General features: G+C 42.4%; 1 pseudogene; it reads left to right on the plus strand.

The window, feature by feature from the left end:
• Window positions 1-813: 813 nt before the first annotated feature.
• LOC142840940 (E3 ubiquitin-protein ligase RLIM pseudogene) lies at window positions 814-2,529 on the plus strand (annotated as a pseudogene).
• Window positions 2,530-8,208: the final 5,679 nt, after the last annotated feature.

The following is an 8,208-nucleotide window of genomic DNA, read 5'->3' on the forward strand; positions in this document are numbered from 1 at the left end:
GAAATGCATGGCAGAAAGGTACCTCTAGAAGTCAAATTTCCTGCCGACCTCGGGTGACAGTAATAGTTCCTTACACTTACATGGAGGGCTGGGCTAGAAACCACCATTCCCCTTAGCACTTTAATCAGTTGCCAACCTGAAAGGATCAGCATGTCCATATCTGCTTTCCCATTCTCTGTAATAGTGCCTACAGCTATCTCTCACTCGAGGGCTGTATCAGGGTGTCCTCAGGCTCTCTGACATAATCCTAGTACTCATGACATCCAGAGTAACGAAGGTCAAACACTTGGTTCCTTCTCATGATGGCACCTAGCCACTGTGATTGGGGAAGGGCACAATGAACATCCTGTGTGATGCCAACCTATCATGAAGCAGTCACTATCTCACTAAATTCCCCAGCGTGATGCCAGCCTTGCAAGAAGAGCGGGTTTGTCCTACGAGTAGGACTACCAGTCACTCTTCCCCAGGCCCACATGGTACGCTTTGGCTGAATCATCTGCTTTCTGAATAGGACTTCTTGAGTCCTGTGGAGTAGCTGAGAAAGGGGACCCGAAATACATTCAATAGGTAATGTGGGGTGACTTTAAGAAAAGTTATCTTGAGTGAATTTCTGTCACTGCTAGGTAACAATGGGGAAGATAATGGTTGCTGGAGCAACGTCTCAGAATGGGCAGGCGCTGGGCTAGAGGCGGGTCCCTTCCAGGCATTCTGAGGCCTGCTAGAGAGCAGGAGGCAGACACTTGGCAGAGCTTAGGCGGCCTCAAAGGCAGCTGAGGTGGCAGAGCCCAGCCAGTCCCCTCCTGCGCGGACCCCCGAAGCCTAGCGAAGAAAACTGAAGGTCCAGTTGATTGGATTTCAGTACTATGTCATAACAGACAGATAATCGTCCACTTGTTCATCAAGATGGAAAACTCAGATTCTAGCGATCAAGGAAATGACCAATCTGCAGCACAGCGCAGAAGGCTAGTGGATCGCTTGGATCGGGAAGAAGCTTTCCATCGATTTGTAAATAATCTGAGCGGAGAAGACTATCGACTTCTGAGAGACAACCATTTGCTAGGCACCCCAGGTCAAAGTACTGGGGAGGAGCTCTTCAGAAGACTACAACAAGTTAAAGAGGGGCTGCCTCTGCCACCGCCGCAGAGCTCAGAAGAAAATGGAGACTCTTCAGATGATGAGTCCATTGGTGACTCCGTAATAGATTGGCTTAGCTCTGTCAGACAGACTGGCAATACAACAAGAAGTGGTCAGAGAGGAAAGCAGTCCGGGAGGGCAGTGAGCCACACTAATCCAAACAGTGGTGATTTCAGATTCAGTTTAGAGACAAATGTTAACCGTAATAATGGAAGCCAAACCTCAGAGAATGAAAATGAACCATCTGCTACACGTCTTAGTGTAGTGGATCGCAGCCTCCAAAGGCAAGTGGAAAATTCAGCATCTGAGACATCATCTGCCAGAACACCTAGGTCACAACACAGTTCTGCTGAAGCATTAACAGATGTGCCATCCACCAGAGGTCGGAGGAGGGCAAGAAGCCCGAAACCAGAACACCAGCAAAGAACCAGAGCCAGAGCTCAAAGAAGTAGGTCTTCTCTGCGCCCAGCAAATGAAATTCCACGAAGATCTCATCATAGCATCTCATCTCAGACTTTTGAGCAGCCTTTGGTAAACGAGATCGAGGGAAGTTCTAGAGCCCCTCACCATGGGACTTTGAGACACCAGATAACTGGACCTGACTTGCTAGGTAGAGGTCGTTTTGTGGCGGCTGGGTCAAGAAATTCTGCCGCTCAAGGGACAAGCTCTTCAGACACAGATACCAATGGTGAAGCGGCAGGATCTGGTCAAAGACCGCCAACCAGAGACCTTCAAGTCAGAAGAGTTCTGCTGGCAGAAGACCGGCAGAGAGATGGCATTGCTAGCAGAACTCGGTCAAGGTCTCAGATCCCAAACAACACGGTCACTTATGAAAGTGACCCTGGAGGTTTGATAGGCACCTTTACACTTTCTGAACGTGCAGCTGGGAGAACCTCCGTGAGTACTCCCAGGTTTACCACTCTTACAATCTCCAATAGTGGATCATGGGAAACTACATCTCTTCCGATTCAAACCAGGTTAAGGCAGAGAACAACAGCTTTTGGTGAGCTTCCATGGAGTGGAAGAGGGAGCTCAGGTGGTAACAACTCTGCTTCCATCCCCAGCTACAACCCTGGCTTCAGTTCCATTGATCAATATTCAGAAAGTATCTCACAGATGTTTGAAGGAGGTATTGAAGCAACCCGACTTTACCCCTTTAATGACAACCACCTAACTAGAGGACCCACCAATGTCCAGATTAAAAACTTGGCAACGAGAAGTTTTGGTGAAAACGACACATTGAAGACATGTACTATTTGCATTACTGAATATACGGAAGGCGACAAACTTCGTGTGCTACCTTGCTCCCATGAGTACCACGTCCACTGCATCAACCGCTGGTTATGGGAGAATAACAGCTGTCCCATTTGTCGCAGGGTCGTCTTTTCTTCCTGAAACAGAACTCTTGAAGCTGTGTTGCTGGAATAGTGACGGGCAAATGGAAATTGCTTCCTTTATCTCCATGTTTTTGTGCGGAGCTTTAATATAAAGTCACAACCTGCATGGAGTCATTGCTTTCTGAGGGAATCGTGTCTTTTCTCTAGTTTCTCTTTCAGAATAGAAAGAATATTTCAGACGCGATGTGCATGTGAACACTTTTGAATAGCACTCCTATCTCTTAGGTTCTGTAGGATGAATACAAGTAATTTTAGTGGGAGTTGCTTTTTTATTTGACCAAGTAAATGACTATTATATATTACTAGTGTTGCAGACATTAAAGATAAGTTTGTTCGTATAGGTGTCAGGTGTACAAGGAAGGATGAAAATCATTTTCCTCACCAGTGTCCAAACTCCTATTCTTGCAAAAGGCTTTACAATTCATTTGTTACTTTGCACTTTTTCTTTATTACAGAAAGATTTTGTCTTTAAGGCCTACTTTGAACTTCATGCAGTAATAATGTTGGGAGATTACATTGTTCAATGCCTAGGGGAAGTACTAAATCTTGATTTTCCTTGAATATTTCAAATGTTTTTTTTAATCTGCTAACCAGTGTGAAGATTTGCCGTGTTTTATTTTTATTTTTTGCAGGTTACAATGTTGAGAATTATTAGTGCTGAAAACCAAGTTGAACAAGTTAAAAAAACATCAAGCTATTTGCAGTAACACTGAAGAGAGCTCTGTTGGGAAATTGGAACATTTTCCCTGTAAAGAACATGTTAGTTGCACCACTGTGTTAATGGAGGTGGCATTGGGGAGAGGGAGGAGGCTCACACACTAGTGTTGGAAAAGGTGATCCTAGAATTGATAAGGAAATGGGAAATGTGCCAGGAGATATTCAGTCTTTAGGGACATGATTTTCAGAATCCATCCAAGGTAGGAAAATGCTTAGCTCTGTTACCTTAAGCAATGGTTTTTTTTTTTTCTTCTGGAAAAACTTTATTTCTGTGCCCAGTATTCTCTGCTTTTGTCAATTTCTTATATTTATGAAGGGTTTTCATTTACACATTTTGTATTTAACCACCTGTTTCTATGATTTTAAGTCCCTGTTCCAAGTCCTCATGATAAAGAGACCAATGTTGCAAATGACTGTTAATGGCCATTTCTAGCGGTTTGCTAGAATGCAGTGGCCCATTGAAGTTTACCTTCATTTTTAAACAGATGGAGGAGATGTTTGTTGCGGGAGGTCCTTCCACTCCTCCAGCCTATAGCCGCTGAGATACGAGCCCATTGGGGGGTGGTCTCTCTCCCTTTAAAAAAGCGGCCACTTTCCTCTCCTCTCTCTCTTCACTTCCTGCTCTGCTGGTGACTAAACTCCCTTCCTCGTTGTGCAGAGGGCTGTTGTCTGGGACGGTGATCTGTAAGTTTTTTGCCCTTTAAATAAATACCACCCAATTAATCATAATTCGAAACTGGTGTGGCATTGTTTGCGACTTACGCCTTCAATTGGCACCCAACGTTTGGTTTTAGGACCTCTCCTTCCCCCCGCTTGGCTGACGGGCTCGAGTTCGGCTTGGTGCAAGCCCTCCCACCTCAGCCGCGGCTTGTGCCTTGTGGCGGCAGCCTTGTAACCTGTGTCTTATCCATGGAGACAGAAGCTTAATATAAATCATCAAACACTGACTTTTCTTGCTGCAGTTCTTTTATATTTTCCCTTTAGACACCCCAGATTGACTTCAAGTCCCCATGCACCCTATCTTCTGCCTCCCCATGTGGATTTAAACTCCACTGGCCTGCGTAGTCTCCGCCTGCATGGTTTGCTCTTTTCTGAGTCGTTTTTAAATCTCCCTTGCAAGAAAAGCTCTTAAGTGGCGCGAACCAGAGCACGCAGTTGCCGATTGCCGAAAGCTTCAACCCCTCAGGGCAACTCTGTCACATGGAGGCATAAGCGGCTTCCTGGTTGCTCTTCTCTACCCCTGGATTCGGAGTTTCTAGTTCCGTCTATAGAATTGATTTAATTACATTTACTTTGTTGAGAAACTCGCATTTTCCAGTTTTTAACATCTACTAAGGCACTGAAACAGGAGCCTGTTGTCATCGCGACTCGGCAACAGCACCACCTGCTGGATAATAGGTAATATGGAAGTTTTTCTTTCTAACACAAATTTTACTGCTTTGTTTTCACTAATACAATGGATTACGTCATACAAGGTTTATAGGATTATGGGGATACCTTAATTTTCTTGTTACTAGGTTTCAGTTTTCTTTTCCATATTCTATCATTAAGGAAGAATATGGCACTCCTAAGAATGATAGAATCTTTACGAACTAATAATGAACAACTAATTGACAGGATTAAAATTATAGAAAATCAGAGGTTATCTGAACAAGTGGATACTATGACAGACAAAATTGTCTCAATATCCAAGGGTACTAGAAAGTTACCTGAAAGGGTTCAGGCTGTTGAATTTGATGTTCAGACTTTATCACAAAATTTTGATAAGGTAACAGACAGAATGTACCTCCAAGATGGGAATCTACATGACATCCAAGAAAAGTTTAAGGAGGACATGTTATCTTTGAAGGAAAAAATTAAAGCTTTGGAATCACAGGTGCAGAATGGGGACCAAAATATTGATACCTCAGTGAAATCACTGGGAACATATACAAGTCAGGACATTCAGGATTTAAGAGAGACAATGATAAAAAGATTTGAAAAGATTGAAGAAATTATTGGAGCTGGTGAACAAAGGAGGCACAAGGACAGGATACAATGGCTCCACCAGCTATTAGAACTGGCTTACCCAGGGTTCTAGAGACATACCCTATACTTAATTCTGACAAAGCATCAACTTCTAAAGGCTGAAAGGGAGTCAAAGAAGCTAGACGGACACCAATAGCAATGAATGATCTGAAAGAAAATAAGCAAGCTATTGTTAATTTAGGCTTGCACTCTGCATATGTAAAGGAAATGATAAGGATTTGGGCTTCTAATGCTAGAGCTACCTCCCATGATTTCCATCAGTTAGTGTCTGCAGTTTTAGACAATGGACCTTCCTTGATGTTTGGAATCTATTTCAGAGAAGAATCCAAACATATGGAACAGCAATAAAGAGCAAAAGGTGCAGAGGTTACCCAAGATCAAATTCTTGGTGCAGGAGAATATGCTGATCCACAGGTTCAAGCTCTTTATGATGATGAAGTACTGTGTCTATGTCACCAAGCAGCTTTAAATGTTTCAAATAGGATACAAGATCCAGCAAAAAGGGTCGAATCGTATACCAGAATTAGGAAGGGACAGAGAGAATCCTTTATTGACTTTTTGCAAAGATAAATTAAGGCTCTGGACATAGGAGTAACAGTCCCAGATGCTAGATGAATACTTCTTGAATTTTTAGCTTTTGAGAATGCAAACATAGAATGCAAAAAGATAATTGGGCCTTTAAAGTCTAGATCAGCACCTATGGATGAATGGATTCAGCATACGATGAATGTTGAGACATTTAGCTATAATGATGAATCTTGGGTAGGAGAAGTGATTTCAAAGCAATGAGGAGACATCAAACTGCCAGGTGTGTTAATTGTGGTAAATTAGGACATTTGCAAAGGGATTGAAGGCAAAGAATTTCTAGGAATAATATCTCTTCTGGGAATAACAAAAATAGGAGACCTCGACCTTCAGGTATATGTAGGAGATGCGGTAAAGGACGGCATTGGTCCATCGAATGCAGGTCAACAACAGACAGGCAGGGCAATCTGATATCATCGGGACTCCTTGAGGGGGCTCTCGCAGGCCCCCAAGCCAACAGTGGCTTAGTCATTCCCAGTCACAGTGGAGAATGTGCCTCAACAAGAAAATTAAAAGCTCCAATTTCTGCTGTAAAAAGTAACACTGGTCTAAATGATGAATTACGTGTGCAGGATGAGTCAAAAAACCCAGTAGGACAGAGTAAATGTATATTTTGGCAGACTTCTATTAATGATCAAAGACCAAAGCTAAGAGTCTGTATAAATGATACTTTTATTGAAGGCTTATTAGATACAGGTGCAGATGTAAGTATCATTACTCCAGAATATTGCATCCAAATTGGCCTCTTCAAGAGGTAGATGTTCAGTTCCTGGGAATTGGAACCCTATCTCGTGTAAAACAAAGCACAAGATGGGTTGCATGCATAGGGCCCGAAGGGAAAATAGGAAGACTAAGGCCAGATATAGCCAATATTGCAAAAAATTTATGGGGCTGTGACCTGCTACAGCAATGGAATACCCAGATTAACATTCCTGTAGTTCCAGGAACTCATGATTAGGGGAAGGATATGATGAGGTATTATGGAAAACGGTCACCAGCCATTAAGTCTGTACAAGAACATACAACAAATACCAAACCTTTAGAGGTACCAACAGCCCTACCTTTAAAATGGCTAACTGAGAAACCAATATGAATGAAACAGTAGCCTCTAGCTGAAGATAAATTACAGGCATTGGAACAGCTGGTGCAAGAGCAACTAGTTGCTCACCATATTGAAGAATCAACCAGCCCTTGGAATTCTCCTGTGCTTGTTGTAAAAAAGAAATCTGGTAAATGGAGAATGGTGACAGACTTAAGAGCTGTCAACAAGGTAATTCAACCTATGGGTCCACTACAATCTGGAATTCCTTTGCCTTCTCCATTACCAAAAGGATGGCCTCTTATAGTTATTGATTTGAAAGATTGTTTTTTTCATTATACCGTTACAAGAAAAGGATAGAGAAAAATTTGCCTTCACAGTGCCTACTTATAATAATTCTCAGCATAATGGAAGATATCAATGGACTATCCTCCCACAGGGTATGCTCAATAGTCCTACATTGGGCCAATATTTTGTAAGCAAGCCATTGGAAATAATTCGTAAACAATTCCCCAAGCCCTAATTTATCATTACATGGATGACATCTTGTTATCTGATTGAAATAAAGATACTTTAGAAAGGATGTTTGAAGAAGTACAGAAAGTCTTGCCTAAGTTAGGATGTTCACCTTAGGAGACCTGGATAGAGGTGGGCGGTCCTTGGGATTCCCACAGGTCAGGGAACCCTGATTACTCTTCCAGCAGATGAGATAGGGGGATTTGATCGGGGGAGGGGGAGGGAAATGGGAGGCGGTTGCGGGGAGGAGGCAGAAATCCTTAATAAATAAATAAATTTTAAAAAAAGAAAGTCTTGCCTAGGTGGAGATTACAAATTGCCCCTGAAAAGATTCAAAGAGGAAACTCTATTAATTACCTAGGTTACAGAATAGGGTTAGAGAAAATTAAAACGCAATAGGCACAAATTAGGAGAGACCGGTTAAATACTCTTAATGACTTCCAAAGATTGTTAGGAGCCACTTCCAGTCTATGACCAGCTGTTGGGATAACACCTGATCTAATAGTTCATTTAAACAAAACCTTAGATGGTGATAAAGATTTGAATAGTCCAAGAATACTGACAGCTGAAGCAGAAAAGGAACTGACAATGATTAAGGAAAAAGTACAGGAGGCACATGTGGATAGGGTGAACCCAAATCTTAGCTGCATCCTAGTCATATTGCCTTCCAGAATTTCTCCTACAGGGATTCTAATACAGAGGGAAGGTATTATTTTATTTTATTTTATTTTTTTATTTTTTTCGAGACAGGGTTTCTCTGTGGCTTTGGAGCCTCTCCTGGAACTAGCTCTG

This window comes from Microtus pennsylvanicus, chromosome X (assembly GCF_037038515.1).
Source record: "Microtus pennsylvanicus isolate mMicPen1 chromosome X, mMicPen1.hap1, whole genome shotgun sequence".
NCBI lineage: Eukaryota > Metazoa > Chordata > Mammalia > Rodentia > Cricetidae > Microtus > Microtus pennsylvanicus.